General features: G+C 42.1%; 2 non-coding genes across 2 annotated transcripts; one reads left to right on the top strand and one right to left on the bottom strand.

Annotated features, from left to right (window-relative positions):
- Positions 1-17,990: 17,990 nt before the first annotated feature.
- On the bottom strand, positions 17,991-18,065 carry Trnat-ugu. The gene has a single exon. It is a non-coding gene; the product is annotated as a tRNA-Thr (tRNA).
- A 425-nt stretch (positions 18,066-18,490) lies between these two features.
- Positions 18,491-18,565, top strand: Trnat-ugu. Its single transcript has one exon. It is a non-coding gene; the product is annotated as a tRNA-Thr (tRNA).
- The last annotated feature ends 1,037 nt before the right edge of the window (positions 18,566-19,602 follow it).

The raw sequence follows: 19,602 nt of genomic DNA, 5'->3' as shown, positions 1-19,602 counted from the left end.
ATGGTGTGAATAATATTTTGCGAGTGAGCTTATTTTCTGCGATTCCTGGCAGCGTATCGCTAGAGTCTTCTCATCGCTGCAGTCTCTGCTACGTGAAGGAAATACACTGTCCATTCCCATTTGTGTGACCATCTGTCGAAAGCCTGTATAACCACCTTTTGCTGCGCTGATCGTTGCGAGACGTGTAGGGTCAGTGAGGTTCTGGAATATATCGACGGGTATGTGGAGCCATGCTAAATACAGAACCGTGGCCAGCTGCGCTACGAAAAATGGTTCAAATGGCTCTGAGCACTATGGGACTCAACTTCTGTGGTCATCAGTCCCCTAGAACTTAGAACTACTTAAACCTAACTAACCTAAGGACATCACACACATCCATGCCCGAGGCAGGATTCGAACCTGCGACCGTAGCAGTCCCGCGGTTCCAGACTGCGCGCCTAGAACCACTAGACCACCGCGGCCGGCAGCTGCGCTACGTTTCTCGGTCGAGGATCCATGGCGCGAACAGCCCGAGGCAGTCCCACAAATCCTCGATTGGGTTTAATCCGGGTAGTTTGGCGGCCAGGGCAATACGGTAAACTCATTCCTGGTGTTCTTCAAATCACGCACGTACACTTCGAGCTGTGTGACATGTTGAACTGTCCCGCTGGTAGATGTCATTGTGCCGAGGAAAAAAAAAATGCATGTAGCAGTGGACCATGGTCCCCTAGGATAGGTGTAATGTGACGAAAACATTCCTCAGAACATAGCTCTCCCTCCTCCGCCCTGGACCCTTCCGACGATTGTTGCATGGCGTTTCCTTTCAGATGTTTCAAGCTGATGGAGCATGAATCGTGATTCATCCAGCCTTCGTCACCAATAAACAGCAGTCAGCATGGGTGCATGAACCAAGCGCCTGCAGAGGAGGCCCGTTCTCAGTAACTTTCGCTGAACTGCCGTTGAGGAGAGACTGTTAGTAGACGCTTGGTTCATCTGGACAGTCAGTTGAACAACAGCTGCTTGTCTACTCGCCCATTCACATCTTGGCAGCCGTCGTTCTCCCCTGTCATTTATGGCCCTAGGTGCACCACTCTTGCCTCTGAGCCGGTTGAATAGCACCATTTTGCCATGCACGGTATATTTTAACCACGGCGGCAAGCGAACACTTTACAAACGTAGCTGTTTCTATAGTGCTTTCATCCTTGGCCAGAAAATCAATGACCATGCCGTTTTGGACGTCAGACCAACTGCTTCGTTTCCGCATAACGGTAAGGACTGCACTGTTTTCCACATCCCCCCGACAGGCTTCATACGCCCTCTACTTGTAATGCTGCCACCTACCGTCTGTGACTGGTCATTGCACGTTGATGTCGAACATAGGTGGTGGTCACATTAATGTTACTGGACCGTATAATAAATTTCAAACTTTGTGTTGGAACGCTGGCTCTCGAACTTTTGAGAGATAATCTCTCCTCGTACTAATGGATTTTCTTGTGCTCCTCAGTGAAACCTGTAACGATTCGGGCAACCGTTCTTTGAGTTATGATTTTGTTCATAACTGCCTGTTGGTTGCTGTTCGTCACATGTATTATGCACTTTTCTTGATGTGACACAGTTTATTGTTCTTCAGCGAAGGACGTTTTTCGGTCCGATCCTTATTTGACGTCGGTTTAGCCATGATTTAGGCCTGTATCAAATTTCTGAAGAAATATTAATCTGTTGAAACCGGGGAACTGTAATTTAAAAAATATTTGTGCAGTGTGTGACTGATTGTTATTTAGGTGAAAAGATCTTTACAGTTTATCCAGTTATCCCAAACTCGCAAGTTTCATTGGTCGACGGACAGTACTAAAGAATTAGTGAAGCTAAGGTTGTTTTGTGAGCCGCCTGCTTGGCAGGCAGGGGTCTTGCTTCAGGCTGTCGTCTGCCTTTCTCGCGGTTCGAATTTACACCAAGCCGTGACCTGCTGCAGTCCTATGGGGACTTTGTCTGTAATACTGCTAGAGGTATACGTACATGTTCACATTTAACAAAGGCACTTAAATCAACGCTATTAAATGTTACTAAATCTATGTCTTTATCGTCACGTGTAAGTCAATAAAACACAAAACACCATTTTGAAAATTAAGCTGTATATTTTTAAAGTTACTGTTAATTACTACGTCTTAAAATTTATGAGTACAAGCAGTTGTTAAATCTGGAGTAAGCAAACATTCGAGAAAGTAATTCCTGTAATAATTTCTACAAATTGCCAGTTTGTGGATGCAAACAATCTAAAGATTCAAAAGAAATGGTGACTATACGATTCCTGAGAAGTGCGTTTGCAACGCACCAGGCGTAACTTTTCTCATTTAACGATTTAATAAGCATGTTTCAGAAAATTTTTGATTAAAAAAAAATCTTTTGATGGTTTATTTACCTTTGGGCCAACTTTAAGGACCGAGAGGTGGTAAAAACACTGAACTCGCATTGTGAAAGAGTTGGGCTCAAAGACTCAGCCAACCATTTTGACTTCGGTTTACCATGGTTTTGTCTTACCACTTAAGGCGAATGCTAGGATGAGTCCTTTCATAAAACCCCATTCAACTGCTTCAACATCCCTCTTCGTCTTGGCTTGTCTTCCGTCTTGAAAGATCGGGCTGTCAAGACGTTAAACACATTCTTTCTCATCTGCTTCAAGCAATATTTCACACTCATGAAAGAGTTAATTAAATACACTTATTGAACTTATTTAGCTTTCCGGGATTACCGACTTCAGGCTCTTTCTTACATGAGACTAAAGTCTGTATTTACCCAGCTTTTAAATATATAGTTTACCAAACGTGAAACTTTTGTTAAATCTGCATGATTAAGTTTGAAGTGTGAAATTGTTAGTGTAATATTTGCGGTCATTGTAATACTACTACTACTACTACTACTACTACTACTACTACTAATAATAATAATAATAATAATAATAATAATAATAATAATAATAATTAATGGTAAGAAAAACAAATCGTGTGCCGGCCGGAGTGGCCGAGCGGTTCTAGGCGCTACAGTCTGGAACCGCGTGACCGCTACGGTCGCAGGTTCGAATCCTGCCTCGGGCATGGATGTGTGTGATGTCCTTAGGATAGTTAGGTTTAAGTAGTTCTAAGTTCTAGGGGACTGATGACCGCAGCAGTTAAGTCCCATAGTGCTCAGAGCCATTTGAACCATTTGAACAAATCGTGTATTAGTATCAGTAATCACAGATAGTCTAGTACTTGTATATTTTTAGACAGTATTTCAGAATTAGGAACCGAAGAACGTAGTGCAATATTCATGTGGACATGGGTTCAAATGCTCGTTCGGGCGATCCCGATTTCAGTTGCGTCTCTAAATTTCTGCCGTCGACGGGGCGCGAAATTATATCTGTCCTTATATCATTGATGACGAGGAAATGTGATGGAAAAGCGAAGGTTAAAATGACGTAAATTGTTATAGAAGAGAAGAGAGAAGGTTTCAGTGGAGAAATAATCCGTCTCTGCACTGGAAGTCGTTAGCAAATGGACACGTATAGAACGCTATACGACTGATATTAAGACCAGTCTTACGACAGAGGAAACGTCACTCAAAATTACTAAAAACAAAATTTATTACATCTCGTTACATGTTACAGTTGAAAAGACACTCCGGTCTTCATAGAATAATTTAAGATGGACTTTTTATTTTTCACTGACGACGCAGCAGACCGTACAAGAGTACTAAAGACGGTATGATTTTGTTTTATTTTCTGTTATACGAGGGGAGTGATGGTGGAAGGACGGCGAGGTTCACAAGACTGCGGCACGTTCGGGCGGTTTGTCACATTTAACAATGAAACCAGGATCCTCTGTAGTATCATTGCCACAAATACTACTACAACGCCGCGCCAACACAAGGTTGGCAGCCCGTCGTGTGCCGAGCACAGCGCACTCTAGCGGGCTGTGCAGCTCGACGGAACTGGAGTGTGCCTCGTTCACTTCTTAGCTAGATTTCAACCTAGGCAGACGGACTTTCATAATCGGCCCTTAGCCAGTTCTGTCCGCATTGATTCTCTGAGGAGGGCCCATCAGGCTTAGTCCCTCAGAATATTTTGATTTAGTTATAGCCTACAAACTACTGAAGATAAGTAATTTTCCTTGTACTATGTGTTTCTTGAATAATAATCCTTCTCTCTAACAGTGTGCCATACCGCATATTATTGCAACCTGGACTCTTTCAGCTCCTATCAACTCGGCCTCCTACTTATTTGCATTTAGTAACGAGTTGAAAACACTCACGCGTTTTGTGCCTATAAACGGTGAGACACAATATCCTCAAGCTATGAAGACTGTCTGGAAATACTTCCTTTGAAGATTTTTCGTAATTTATAGACGTTTATCTAATAATAAACAAAACTGTCTTCAAGCCAGGGGCCGCCCGGGTTAGCCGAGCGGTTCGAGCAGCTACTGTCTGGAGCCGCGCGACCGCTACGGTCGCAGGTTGGAATCCTGCCTCGGGCATGGATGTGTGTGATGTCCTTAGGTTAGTTAGGTTTAAGGAGTTCTAAGTTCTAGGGGACTGATGCCCTCAGAAGTTAAGTCCCATAGTGCTCAGAGCCTTTTTTTTTTTTTTTTTTTTTCAAACCAGGGGTTTGTCCGAAAGTCTCAGTATTTTACTGGGCATGGACTTTGAGTTACCCAGCCAGATACAGCGGAACTTACACTTTTTTATGTTCGAACAGTGGTGCAACTTGATACTTTTCAACTTAAAAAAGCATTTCGAAAGATAAAAGACGCGAAGTAATACAAAAAAATCGTATTATATACCGGATGGGGACCGAGTCCCAACCCCTAACTACTTGTTGCCTACAATTCATGTACTACCTAAAAAGCCACAGTGATATATTTCTTCGTGCAATTTTATTAACAACAGGCTATGTCCATCGTCTGTGAGATATGCCTTTTTTTGTTACTTACCGTTCTGGACCAGAAAGAATGTAGAAATCGCCTAGTGATGATAAGAAAGTAAATAATTGACGCTGAAATAATAATATAAATTGTAGGTCCGCAATTTATCTTCGATGTACTCGTAGATGCCAACTGGAATAATATATTTCAGTGTCCATTTCAAATCTCGCTGCATGTTTTCCTCATGGGCCAGCCTAAAAATGCCAGAATAAATTTTTACTCTTCAGCAGAGTATGTGCTCAGCTGAAATTTCGTGGTAAATTAAAACTAGGTGGCTGGCCGTTACTCCATCCCGAAACCTTTGCCTTTCGCAAAAAAAAAAAAAAAAAATCTGTCTACTGAGTTATCCGAGCATGCCTCACCACTCGCCCTCACAACTTTACTTCCGCCGGCACCTTGTCTCCTACTTGCCAAAGCTATGAGGGAATGTCGTGAGTCGTCCTGGACAGCTCAGTAGATGAGCAATTTTTCGCAAAAGGCACGAATTCGAGACCGCGTCTTGCACGCAGTTTTAATTTGCCAAAAGTGGATTAAGAAGAAGACGAAAAGTGTGTCATATAGCACATTGTGCTGTGCTTATTTCTAAATCAATGTCCTTCATGTAATGCAAAATGTATGTCTCAATATCATTTGTATTTTCATAATATTAGTCAAACGTCAGTGAGAACTGGCTCTTGCTAAAATAAAAAGACTATGTGCTTGTTTCTTACTGTAAGCAAAAGAACAGCTTACACAACCGACGATTTCAGTAATTAAAAGCTCTGAAATTCACACGTTCATTAAAATTTAATCTCCCAACTCGCTATTACATTTTTACTGGTCTTTTTAGAATAACTCACGAAAGTGGAAAGAGGCACTGGCCTCAGCCGAGAAAATCTCCCTTTTTGTCACCTTAGTCAGGGAAAGAAGTTACACCTCGGCCTGGAGTAAGCTATGGAATGAGGCACTTGAAAGGAGGTACGCATCGGTAGTGTGTATTTTGTGCAACTACTGTTTTAGCGGCATAACACTTTATGATGACATTAATACTCACCGCATCCAGGGAGGACCATGCGACAATGCTAAACGGAAAACAATCCTTTTAGTAGAATTAGTGCTTAACATCGTTATAGCCGAAATACCGATCTCTGGCCGTAGAGTTATGCTTTTACTAACATACTGCCACTCCTGCTGGTTAATTCACTCTTCGAAAAGATGCATGGCGAGGGAATGTTCTGAGATGTGGTGGGCGTTAAAAAGTTTGTGAAGAGACGGATTTAGTAATGTTTCAGCATCACACAAAATATTTATTTTGTTCGCTTTTTGTAGAAAAAGTCTTAAACTGAGTACCTAACAGTCGTTAAAAGATTGTTACAATTTTCGCTCCCTGACTTATAATTTACCTCATACATTATTTATGAATGGCAGTTGGAGTTGGTCGGTGACATATACAGTACCAGAGAAAAATTTTATGGAGTGAGTTGTGAGTCAGTTCTCTTATAAAAAATAATAATAATAATAAAACTGCGTACCATTGGAAATAAACCGTTTGCATTTCCTTAGTCGAATTTTATTCATTCCAGGTTAGGATAAAACGTTGTATTCCATGAGTAGCTACAAACTACTGTGAAAAGCATGTAGAAAATATTGTTCTGGTAAGTATTCACATGAAAATTTAGTAGTCAGAGAGAGAATGAAACACACTTGTAACACATGGGCTACTATTGCTCAAAACAAACGTGGAATGCCAAGAACTTTAAACACCCACCTCTAGCTAATACATCGATGACACTATCGTTCTAGGGATGATTACCTTAGCAGTTAAGTCCCATAAGATTTCACCCATTTGAACACATTTGAATACTATCGTTCCCTCGTGTCATAGGGACACAATGTTTGGGCTTTGAGAGCTCAGAAATCTGAAAACTACAACTGAGTGATTTACGGTCACAGGTTGTACATTGTCTGCCTAGTTATGCACTAAAGTTCCGCAACCAGGATTTCAACAGGCCAGCTTCCACACATCAGTCAAACTTGCAGTGCTGATTATGGAACTAACTTGAACGTAATGAGTCGTGTACATCACGTAAAATAACATAATAGCTTGCCCTTTTGAGAGTTATCAGTTTGGTATTTATCACTGTGACGTACTGGGCACATACGGCGAAACTCTTATGTGTCACGTTGTATTCATGTATGAAATAGTCGAATAATTCGTAACGGCAACATTGTAATGTCGTGCGTCATAGGCTCTTCCATTTTCTGAAACTGATGAATGTTAGCTGATGAGTGGAAGGCGCAATGGCTGAAATAAGAAGAAAAATGCAACAAGACGATATCAACGTATTTCTAGAATTTGTTTACTATAGAGTCACAAAATATACACATGCCTATTGCTTCGTATTTGGAATTTCGTGCAGTTACCGCTATAGCTACACCGTTGTGTCAGTAGACAGTCACGAAACATAGTGTGGCGAATAATACACTGTCTGACTAATAAGAGAGAACCACCCACAAGGGCAGGAGGAAATTAAATGAAATTTAGTTGTTTAAGAGTAGTAGGAGTAATCCATCGAACTATAGACCTATATCATTGACGTCGGTTTGCTGTAGGTTCAAATGGTTGAAATGGCTCTGAGCGCTATGGGACTCAACTGCTGTGGTCATAAGTCCCCTAGAACTTAGAACTACTTAAACCTAACTAACCTAAGGACATCACACACATCCATGCCCGAGGCAGGATTCGAACCTGCGACCGTAGCGGTCGTGCGGTTCCAGAATGTAGCGGCTTTAACCGCCCGGCCACTCCGGCCGGCGGTTTGCAGTAGGGTTTTGGAGCAGATACTGTATTCAAACATTATGAATCACCTCGAAGGGAACGATCTATTGATATGCAATCAGCATGGTTTCAGAAAACATCGTTCTTGTGCAACGCAGCTAGCTCTTTATTCGCACGAATAAATGGCCGCTATCGACAGGGGATCTCAAGTTGATTCCGTATTTCTAGATTTCCGGAAAGCTTTTGACACCGTTCCTCACAAGCGACTTCCAATCAAGCTGCAAGCCTATGGGGTATCGTCTCAGTCGTGCGACTGGATTCGTGATTTCCTGTCAGGAAGGTCCCAGTGCGTAGTAATAGACGGCAAATCATCGAGTAAAACTGAAGTGATATCAGGTGTTCCCCAGGGAAGCGTCCTGGGACCTCTGCTGTTCCTGATCTACATAAATGACCTGGGTGACAATCTGAGCAGTTCTCTTAGGTTGTTTGCAGATGATGCTGTAATTTACCGTCTAGTAAGGTCATCCGAAGACCAGTATCAGTTGCAAAGCGGTTTAGAAAATATTGCTGTATGGTGTGGCAGGTGACAGTTGACGCTAAATAACGAAAAGTGCGAGGTGATCCACATGAGTTCCAAAAGAAATCCGTTGGAATTCGATTACTCGATAAATAGTACAATTCTCAAGGCTGTCAATTCAACTAAGTACCTGGGTGTAAAAATTACGAACAACTTCAGTTGGAAAGATCACATAGACAATACTGTGGGGAAGGCGAGCCAAAGGTTGCGTTCCATTGGCAGGACACTTAGAAGATGCAACAAGTCCACTAAAGAGACAGCTTACACTACACTCGTTCGTCCTCTGTTAGAATATTGCTGCGCGGTGTGGGATCCTTACCAGGTGGGATTGGCGGAGGACATCGAAAGGGTGCCAAAAAGGGCAGCTAGTTTTGTATTATCACGTAATAGGGGATAGAGTGTGGCAGATATGATACGCGAGTTGGGATGGAAGTCATTAAAGCAAAGACGTTTTTCGTCGCTGCGAGATCTATTTACGAAATTTCAGTCACCAACTCTGTCTTCCGAATGTAAAAATATTTTGTTGAGCCCAACCTACATAGATAGGAATGATCATCAAAATAAAATAAGAGAAATCAGAGCTCGAACAGAAAGGTTTAGGTGTTCGTTTTTCCCGCGCGCTGTTCGGGAGTGGAATGGTAGGGAGATAGTACGATTGTGGTTCAATGAACCCTCTGCCAAGCACTTAAATGTGAATTGCAGAGTAATCATGTAGATGTATATTTCAGTGATTACAAAATCGACTCAAATTAACGAAGAACTTAGCACTGGAAGCGCACTTATCAGTATGACGTTGCCCCATCTGGTCCGGATCCATGCACTGATCAGTTGGGGAGGGTGTCATAAAGTCGTCGTATACTTTCCTGAGTCTAGATGGCTCAAACTGCTCCTTGACAACTGGATACTGGCAATGGGACGTAGATGACGCCTGAACTGATCCCACACGTGTTTTACTGGGGACAGATCATGGGATCTTGCTGGCCGCAGGAGTACTTCAGCATCAGGCAAATAGTTCATAGAGACACGTGCCATGTGCGAATTAGCATTATCCTGTTGAAAAGTGCCACCACGGTACAGTCGCAGGGGAGGTAACACAGGAGGATGTAATATGTCCGTGACGTACCTAATGCCCTCAGATTTCGCTCAATCTCTGCCAGCCGTGACCTGAAGTATAACCTTATGGCTTTCCATAACATGACACCAGGACGAACGCCACTGTCCCTCTCCAAGACACTGGAAGAATGGGACCTCTCCCCACTTCGCCACCATACTCTCCGACGATACGCACCCTGTATCCGGGATAGTGCAGAACTGCAATTTATTGTTGAAATCAATGCGACGCCATACATTAACGTGCTTCTCGGCCACGGCACCGCTCCAGACGCGGCCGGTTGTGTTGTGGTGTTAATGGCAGCCTACACATGGCATGCTAATTCCCCCGTCTGGCTGTTGCTAGTCTCCGGCCAATATTGCAAGATAACAGACTATTGCAGACAGTCCACTACTTGTTATCGGATAGCACGCCCACATGTGAAAGGGTTACGATGTGAATGGTGCACAATACGGCGATCCACCTTTGTGGTGGTCAGAGGTGGTCAAGTGGAACCTTGACGACGAATTTACCTGCCATCACGTTCCATGCAGTCACGCATCGGCCGACTGCCACATCCGCATACCCCACGAATCTGCATATTGCACGGTTCGACCAGCCGGCGTAGTGGACACCCACAATGAGGCCCCTTTCAAACTCTCGTAGATGCTGATAACACTGCCTCACACGCGTACGAAGTGTCTCCGTGACCTTCACAGTGATCAGTCAACATCTGAGCCTGACCACGCCTCTTGTAAACCCTACCAGGCCTGGTAACATGAACAAAACTAATACAGTCTAGTGGTCGTTTCTTTTTGAACAGGCGGTGTATTTACCGTTAGTTCCCGTGGCTCAAGAATAGCTCACGTATATTGTTTGCTGTGTTCTCAAGACAAGAAAATGCCATTTTTCCAGCTATTGACCGACGAATTCTACAGAATACAACCCGCACGCTAGGTGAGACAAACGACACTGAAACGAAGGACATCTTTTTCTAAAGAATCTCACGCAATCTAATAGCGACATCGTACAAGGAATGGGAGATGGAAGGCAAGAACGTTATAATTTAACGTCGAGGTCATAGGAGACAGCTGGACAAGCGGCTTGTAGTTTCGTATTTACGGAATATCGTCTCAGTTATGTGGCTGGATTTGTGATTTCCTGTCAGAGAGGTCACAGTTCGTAGTAATTAACGGAAAGTCATCAAGTAGTACAGAAGTGGTTTCTGGCGTTCCCCAAGGTAGTGTTACAGGGCGTTTGCTGTTCCATACCTATATAAACAATTTAGGAGACAATCTGAGCAGCCGTCTTAGATTCTCTGTAGATGATGCTGTCGTTTATCGACTAGTAAAGTCATCAGAAGATCAAAAAACATTGCAAAACGATTTAGAAATGGTGCAAAAATTGTCAATTGACCCCCAGTAACGAAAAGTGTGAGCTCATCATCCACATGAGTGCTAAAAGGAATTCGTTAAACTTCGGTTACACCATAAATCAGTCAAATCTGAAGGCCGTAAATTCAACTAAATACCTAGGAATTATAATTACGAGCAACTTTAAAAAAAAAAAAAAAAAAAAAAAAAAAACAAAGAAAATATTGTGGGCAAGGCTAACCAAAGACTGCGTTTTATTGGCAGGACACTTAGGAAATGTAACAGATCTACTAAGGAGACTGCCCACACTACGCTTGTCCGTGCTCTTTTAGAATAATGCTGCGCGGTGTGGGATTCTTACCAGACAGGATTGACGGAGTACATGGAAAAAGTTCAAAGAAGGGCAGCACGTTTTGTATTATGGCGAAATAGGGGAGAGAGTATCATTGACATTATACAGGATTTGGGGTGGACATCATTCAAACAAAGGCGTTTTTCGTTGTGGTGGAATCTTCTCACGAAATTCCAGTCACCAACTTTCTCCTCCGAATGTGAAAATATTTTGTTGACGCTTACCTACATAGGGAGAAACGACCGTCATAATAAAATAAGGGATATTAGAGCTCGCACGGAAAGCTATATGTGTTCGTCTTTTCCGCGCGCTGTACGAGATTGGAATGATTAGATTAGATTAGACTAATTATTCATTCCATAGACTCACAAAAGAGGGGATCCTCCTGGGTGTGGAACATGTCAGATAAACACATTACAAAAATGTAATTAGAAAAACTTGAGTTTCATTAATTTTAATGATCCTCAGTCAATAAACAGTAAAATTATGTACATGAATTAAAATTAAACCTATAATATTTACAGGTTTAATACTTACATCTGCTTTCATTAAATCCATCATCCATGCAGTAGCTAGTTACTTGGCCATGACAACCATTTATTGTCAAAATTTAAAGTAAATTATTCATTCCAATGATCCTCAGTTAAGATCAGTCAAATGATGTACAAGATATAAAAATAAACTTCTACTATTTACAGACTTAAGACTTACATCTGCTTTCCATACATCCATCATTTACACAGTAGGTAGTTACTTGGCTGTTACAGCCAAGAATTGTCAAAAATTAAAGTATAATAAATGTTCATTAAAGTGGACTACTGCACTTGTTGAGAAATTCAAGTATGGAATAGAAGGAATTGGCCATCAAAAATTCTTTTAAATTGTGTTTAAATTGTGCCTTGTCTGAAACTAAACTCTTAATGGTTGCTGGTAACTTATTGAAAAGATGCGTTGCTGAGTACTGGACTCCTTTCTGAGCAACGGTAAGTGATTTTGAATCTTTATGTAGAATGTTCTTATTCCTAATATTGATACTGTGTAGTAAGCAGTTAGTTCGAAGAAGATAGAGAATTGTTGTGAAGCTGGTTCGATGAAACCCTTGCCAGCCACTTCAACGTGATTTGCAGTGTATCCATGTGGATTTTGATGTAGACACGGAAGACAAATAACCGATCGGGGCTGCTACCCTCGCCTATGGTGGCAAGAAACAACACGAAAACTAAACCTTAGCTATACCTGTCCTTAACACCAAATCTTTCTCCTTCTCATTCTCCATTCTAGTCATACGAGTCTACAACAGAATGTCTGGTAACTTAAGTCTTGTCCAAAATCGTAGTATATGCAAGAGGAGAATTTTGTCTGTTATCATGGGCGTAGTTCCAGCTGTTTTTCTCTGTCTTCTTCTTCAGATTTGATTTCATCTGTACTGCTACCATACATTTCTGTTACGTGTCATAACTCAAGAGCGTAACGAGGAAATTGCTTAACGCAGCGTTAATACCACTGACATTTCCCAAATACGGTGTATTTATTGCTATATATATAATATTATTAAAATATATTCTTATATCATCATTATTGTTGTTCCTACCCGCCTATGTGGCTGAGTAGATAAGCGCGGCTGACTGCCGTGTGGTGGACGCGGGTTCGATTCCCGGTACTGCCATGGAGTTTTGCTTGACAAAACGACTGGTTCATAGTGCACTCAGCTTCGGACGACCAACTGTGGAACTACTCGACCGGTTAGTTGCGGTTCCAACGTCAAGAAATCCGACAATGGCCGAGAGAGCGGTGTGCTGTCCACATGCCTCTCCACACTGCCCATAATAACGCCACTGGCAGAGGATGACACGGTGGTCGGTCATACCTGATTGGATCATCTAGGGCCAGATCGCAGAACTTCACCCTGCCTTCAACTTTTATTATCATCATCATTTATTGCTCGTGTACTATGCATGTTATAGTGTTGACTCACTAAGGACGTCTGATTAGGCGTAAGAGGAGACTTGAATGTCCAAACCTTGTCAGTTGAAATAAGTGCATAAATACCGGCTGCTCAAAGAGTAAGTATAAATTTGATAACTGAATAAATCACGGAATAATGTAGATAGAGGCGTACAAATTGACACACATGCTTGGAATGACATGGGGTTTTATTAGAACTAAAAAAATACAAACGTTCAAAAAATGTCCGACAGATGGCGCTTCATCTGATCAGAATAGCAGTAATTAGCATAACAAAGTAAGACAAAGCAAAGATGATGTTCTTTAGAGGAAATGCTCAATATGTCCACCATCATTCCTCAACAATAGCTGTAGTCGAGGAATAATGTTGTGAACAGCACTGTAAAGCATGTCCGGAGTTATGGTGAGGCATTGGCGTCGGATGTTCTCTTTCAGCATCCCTAGAGATGTCGGTCGATCACGATACACTTGCGACTTGAGGTAACCCCAAAGCCAATAATCGCACGGACTGACGTCTGGGGACCTGGGAGGCCAAGCATGACGAAAGTGGCGGCTGAGCACACGATTATCACCAAACGACGCGCGCAAGAGATCTTTCACGTGTCTAGCAATGCTTTGTTTTTTTTTATTCTAATAAAACCCCATGTCATTCCAAGCATGTGTGTCAATTTTTACCCCTCTATCTACATTATTTCGTGATTTATTAAGTTTTCAAATTTATACTGACTTTTTTGATCACCCGGTAAATAGATGAGAATGGATGGACGGAAATTTCAAGTTTACTCGTCCGGAATAAGAGACGCGTGTCTTAACCAATGAATCATCACGTTAGATTTCAAGCGACGCTACATAATGAGATTAACATTGCTTGTAAACATAAAAGTTACTTTGATTATTCATCCTTTTCAAAGGGTATTTGTAGCGATTTTCGAAATTACAGCATGCATTCTCTTGAATAATAAGGTACAATGTCTTAAAACACAACCAATTTTAGTAAGAAGAAACGAGTCTCCAACTAAAAAAATTGTTTTCTGATTGTGTGTCAAGAGTACGCATCCTTCCAGGCATTTTAAGGCAGGTCGCTGTTTACGGAACAAAGGCAGCTAACTACTTAGCGGAAGCCAACGTACAATGTGCAACTTCAGCTTCTATTGCGAAAGCATTGTTCTCGTCGACAATGTGTGTGCATAAGGTTTCCTGCAAGAGTGCGTCGAAACGTATTCAAGAACCACAGTGGCCTGTCCACGCGATTGCAGTAACCTACACTTATTTAAATGGATAACTGCACAGAAGGTAATTTTACTGCTGACGTCCGTTTACTTCACCATTTTAGAGTTTGGAGAAACTTCAAACCAGTTCAGGGAACCTTTTTCGTAATTCTGAGAGTGTTCAAACAACATGTAATAAACATCTATATCCAGTACACTTAATTCTTGCTTCATTCTTCACTTTCGTCTAGTTGGTCGTATTCTCGTTCTACAAGGCATTCAAAACAGCTCCCAGTCGTCTCTGAATGGATAAATACGGATCCTGTATGGTACTGAAGGCAATTTTATACCATTATTCCTGTAAAATACTGACGAGTTCAGGTAACGACGACGGAGGTGAATATCGATCAAGCACGCTTCTCTCCAAGCAGACCACAAAGGCTGAGTAATTTTGAAATATGGTACCTGTGACGGCCAGGACAGATGCGACAATCCATCCTCTTCTTCACAAAACCAGTCCTGGACGATGCGAGCTATATGAACAGGGGCCCTGTTGTCTTGGAACACAGCATAGTCATTGGCGAACAAACATAGTACTTTGAGGTGGAACTGATCAACCAAAATGGTCACATAATCCTTGCAGTGTTTTCGTGGTGACCGGTTTTCGCGAGTGCAACACGACGTTCTCCATTCACTTTTCCAGCTCTCGTCCCTTTTTTCGTCACAATCCTCTTCAATGAGTGTCTGTCATGATCAGTTAACACACATTTTTGTCAACGTTGTGACTGAACGGATGATGTTTTTTCCGCTTTACCTGAAAATGAAATGGGTGTGAATACCTAAGCGACCGAACTGCTGAAGTCATCGGTCCCTAGACTTACACACTACTTAACCTAACTTATATGCTAAGAACAACATACACACGCATGTCCTAGGAAGGACTTGAACCTCCGGCGGGAGGGGCCGCGCAATCCGTGGCAAGGTGCCTCAAACCACGCGGCCACTTTCCCTGTACGTGGTATAAATCTCCAATTGGGTGCCTCTTGAAACACCTAACACTTCGGCTATCTTGGTTACGGAAGCACCTATCATAGGAGTGCCAACAACTTGCCCTCGTTCGAATTCTCTTAGCTCCAACATAATGCAGTCATAACTACAACGAACACTGTTCCGACCGAGTCTGACATTTGCAACGTATTGAGGACATTCCACAGGTGCAGTTCACGGTCAAATACAACAATGCAATCTGCAGGCTTTGCTAGCAAGAGCATTTATGTTCAAGCATGTATTTCTCGCTGTATTTCCATATTTTTATCCAACCACTGCAGATGACCAAGTACCAAGTTTGCCTCTTAATGGTTTTTCATTCCGCGTTTAGTTCAATGTTTCTGTAGGTATCAGCCATTCCAATAAGTTCTTGTCTCTATGTTTATTAGGACGGCGTATTCCACATAGGAAATGTTTAATGAGTGTATTCTGACTACCTTTATTCTTGGTTGGCGAATTTTTAAATTCCTGTTAATGTTTACTAGTTCTAGGAATCAGCAGTTTCTAGTCTCAACCCACATTTGAACATAGGCTGCTCAGATGTTTGTTCATTCGTTGTAACTTCGCAGGATTTTTGCCATATCCCTCTTAGTTCTAAGTACATTCATCAGAGCTGGTCTTCATTCACTGTCGAATCCTTTTTGTGTGTGTGAAGAGCAGGTCTGCAGCAGAAATAACACCCAATTTCTTTCTCACTAGTTACCGTAAAATAGATATGCGCTTGTAACGCCAGAGATAAAATGTTTGTTCATTTACATTACTCTGTACAATTTAATATTATTTAGGTAATACAGTATATGTAATATTATGAAGTACTGTAATGAAATCATAATTCTCATTCAGGGCTAACATCTATTTTTGTCATAAAATAGTTTCAATGAGATTGTGACAGAACGGAGCTTGTCCATTCCTCAGTTCGTCCCCGGCGTATATCTTGGGTTCTTCATTGAGTAACCTAGAACCACATTCACATTAAAAGTTGGAACAAATTTCCACGACTCACGTCTATACGCTAAACTTATGAACGGTCGCTAATTTCTGTGAGGTGTCGGTGAGATTATTTACTTCTTATTAGTGCCAACTATAATGGCTCTGGAAAGAATTATAAACTGCGTTAGCAACTATTATGTCGTAACATGATGGTGGTGTGTTTGCTTTTGTTATTGCTCATGGCTTGCTTTTTTTTCCCTTGTTTTCCAGAGTTTATTGAATTGTGTAGAGGTTTCTTTTCATTTCCACATTCCATAAAAATTCCACAATTTAACAAAAATTACGAACACGCATTTATTTGAATTGTAAGTATATCTTCAAGAACCCACAGAAATGTATTGATTGTGTTATTAGCAGCATTTCATGAGATGTGAAGTTGAGATTATGGAGCGCCAGAGCACAGCCATGACATGATGTTAGATTTCTGGTGTAGTGTCAGTGTGTGGATAACTATCACGCAGCCAGATAATTTTCAGAGAAAAAAATGAGGACACTTTTCCGTAAAGACGATGGAAAAGAGCTGTTTACTGCGTAAGTGACACTTCCCTTGAGTCATCATTGCAGAAAATATCGGTTACTTTAAAAGTATATGCACTTGCCTTTAATGTCACGATAACGTCTGTTTGCACTGCATAATTTATACAGCCGTAGATGGAATGCAGCTGCATACATTTATTACGTAGTTACATGCCAAACGGTTTGCTCAGTCCCGCCTAGAGGACGTTAATGATTCAACAGGAGCCATTACTGTTTCATATGAATGCCTTTTATTAAAAATAAGGTACAGATGACTGTGAAATAGTTGCGTAACGCTTCGGTCGGGCTTACGTTAGTCGTTACTAGTCCACTATTCGTTTGGCTGCTCGTGCCGCGTATCTCAAATATTTTAAAAATAAAAAAAATATATTTAGTCCAACAGGCCCAACGGGAAAGTCACATGCTAATATGTCGATCTGTTTCTATTGAATCCAGAGTGGCATCAGAAGCTATTGGCACTATTTGGTTCAACATAGAATTTTATACCTGGTATTCAGATCGGCGAAACTCGAAGAGTTAATACACATGAATGAAAACTCTTCTTCAAAACGAGACAAATAATGCCGTGGTATTGTCATTAAGTAGCCTGTCTCCTTTCAGCCTTTGTTTAGTTGATCAGAATAGTTATGCACTGACAAATGTTATCGGTTCATAGGGAAATCTCTGAAATAATTCGACATTCCGAAAAGATTCATGCACTGAAATCGACTTACAATGGGGCAGGGTTCATGTCACCGTCGTAGTTAAGCTGATTTGGGTTTCAACAGCAAGCAATTTTAAGGAAGAAATTAATAGTTCAACAGCACAAATATAAAACTTACATTTAGAATGCGTAATTAATCTAATTCTTCAGGAAAGATCGCCAAGAAATGTTTGAGTGGTGGTTCTCGACTCTGAGGTAACCGGCTAGAAAAAATAGTTCAAATGGCTCCGAGCACTATGGGACTTAACTTCTGAGGTCATCAGTCCCCTAGAACTTAGAACTACTTAAACCTAACTAACTTAAGGACATCATATATATGACGGTAGTATCTGTTCCCGAAAGAACAGTTACCGTGGATGACCATGCAGCTTTGCTAGAAATGAAATGATAATTAAATGGACACCCTAGCTGCAAACAGGCGTTGATGTACTTCATTGGGGACATGCTGAAAATGCGTGCCCCGACCGGGACTCGAACCCGGGACCTCCTGCTTACATGGCAGACGCTCTATCCATCTGAGCCACCGTGGGCACAGAGGATAGTGCGACTGCAGGGACTTGTCCCTTGCACGCTCCCCGTGAGATCCACATTCCCAACATGTCCACACCACTACATTCGTAGTACGCCTAATAGTTTGCAGCTAGGGTGTCCATTTAATTATCATTTCATTTCTAGCAAAGCTGCATGGTCATCCACGGTAACTGTTCTTTCGGGAACAGATACTACCGTCATATATAGTTAAATATGGCTTCCCGGCCATTGACCTTCTTGTGCGAACGCACACGCTATGCCCGAACTCGTACGGGACTTGGTAGATTAATCTGCCACGAGTAATGAGTATGATGGGCAAACATCTATTAGGCGTACTACGAATGTAGTGGTGTGGACATGTTGCGAATGTGGATCTCACGGGGTGCGTGCAAGGGATAAGTCCCTGCAGTCGCATTATCCTCTGTGCCCACGGTGGCTCAGATGGATAGAGCGTCTGCCATGTAAGCAGGAAATCCCGGGTTCGAGTCCCGGTCGGGGCACACATTTTCAGCATGTCCCCAATGAAGTACATCAACGCCTGTTTGCAGCTAGGGTGTCCATTTAATTATCATTTCTAAGGACATCACACACATCCATGCCCCAGGCAGGATTCGAACCTGCGATCGTAGCGGTCGCGCGGCTCCAGACTGTAGCGCCTAGAACCGCTCGGCCACTCCGCCCGGTAACCGGCTAGAGTTCTGGTGTTGGCGTATTGCTGGTGAGCACCAGATTCAGAGCTAATTTTCTCGGTTCAATTCCACACCTTACTGCAGGGGCTCATGAAGAAAAATAAAAAGGAAGCTAGCAGAGGCGGATTTACATATAGGCCCTCAAGGCACGGCCCGAGGGGCGGCAGCCTTAGAGTGCGGCATTTTTTGCACTATATTCATTTTAACATTTTACGTTTTAAAACATACTGCGCTTACAGGTGACAAAAATTATTGAAATTATTGAAGTGTTGGCAGAAGAGCCAACACTGCGTTGCTAGAGGAGGCCGAAATGCACGCGTTTAATTACACGCTGACTGGCGCGAGGTCTGGAACAGTTAAGGGAATTAATAGTAGCAAATAAAGTACGTAGTTGATATAATACTTAACTTTAATCCACAATTGGTGTACATCGCTCTTGACGGTACATGTTATAATCTCAATATCAAATGCTATAGCGCGTTGATAGGTCGTAGCAAATGACGTAGCTGAAGGCTATGCTAACTATCGTCTCGGCAAATGAGAGCGTAGTTCTCAGTGATCCATCTCTGGCTAAGTCGGCTGTACAACTGGGGCGAGTGCTAGTAAATCTCTCTAGACCTGCCGTGTGGTGGCGCTCGGTCTGCAATCACTGACAGTGGCGACACGCGGGTCCGACGTATACTAACGGACCGCGGCCGATTTAAAGGCTACCACCTAGCAAGTGTGGTGTCTGGCGGTGACACCACAATTATGAAATAACTTGGTAGTTTAAACAAGCCGTAAGAACGACAATCGACAACACAAGCTTTGAAATATTGTTAGTTTACTTGGTGTCTGATACCTGCGTT

Source organism: Schistocerca americana, chromosome X (genome assembly GCF_021461395.2).
Source record: "Schistocerca americana isolate TAMUIC-IGC-003095 chromosome X, iqSchAmer2.1, whole genome shotgun sequence".
Classification (NCBI taxonomy): domain Eukaryota; kingdom Metazoa; phylum Arthropoda; class Insecta; order Orthoptera; family Acrididae; genus Schistocerca; species Schistocerca americana.
This window is presented reverse-complemented; position numbering and strand designations above follow the sequence as displayed.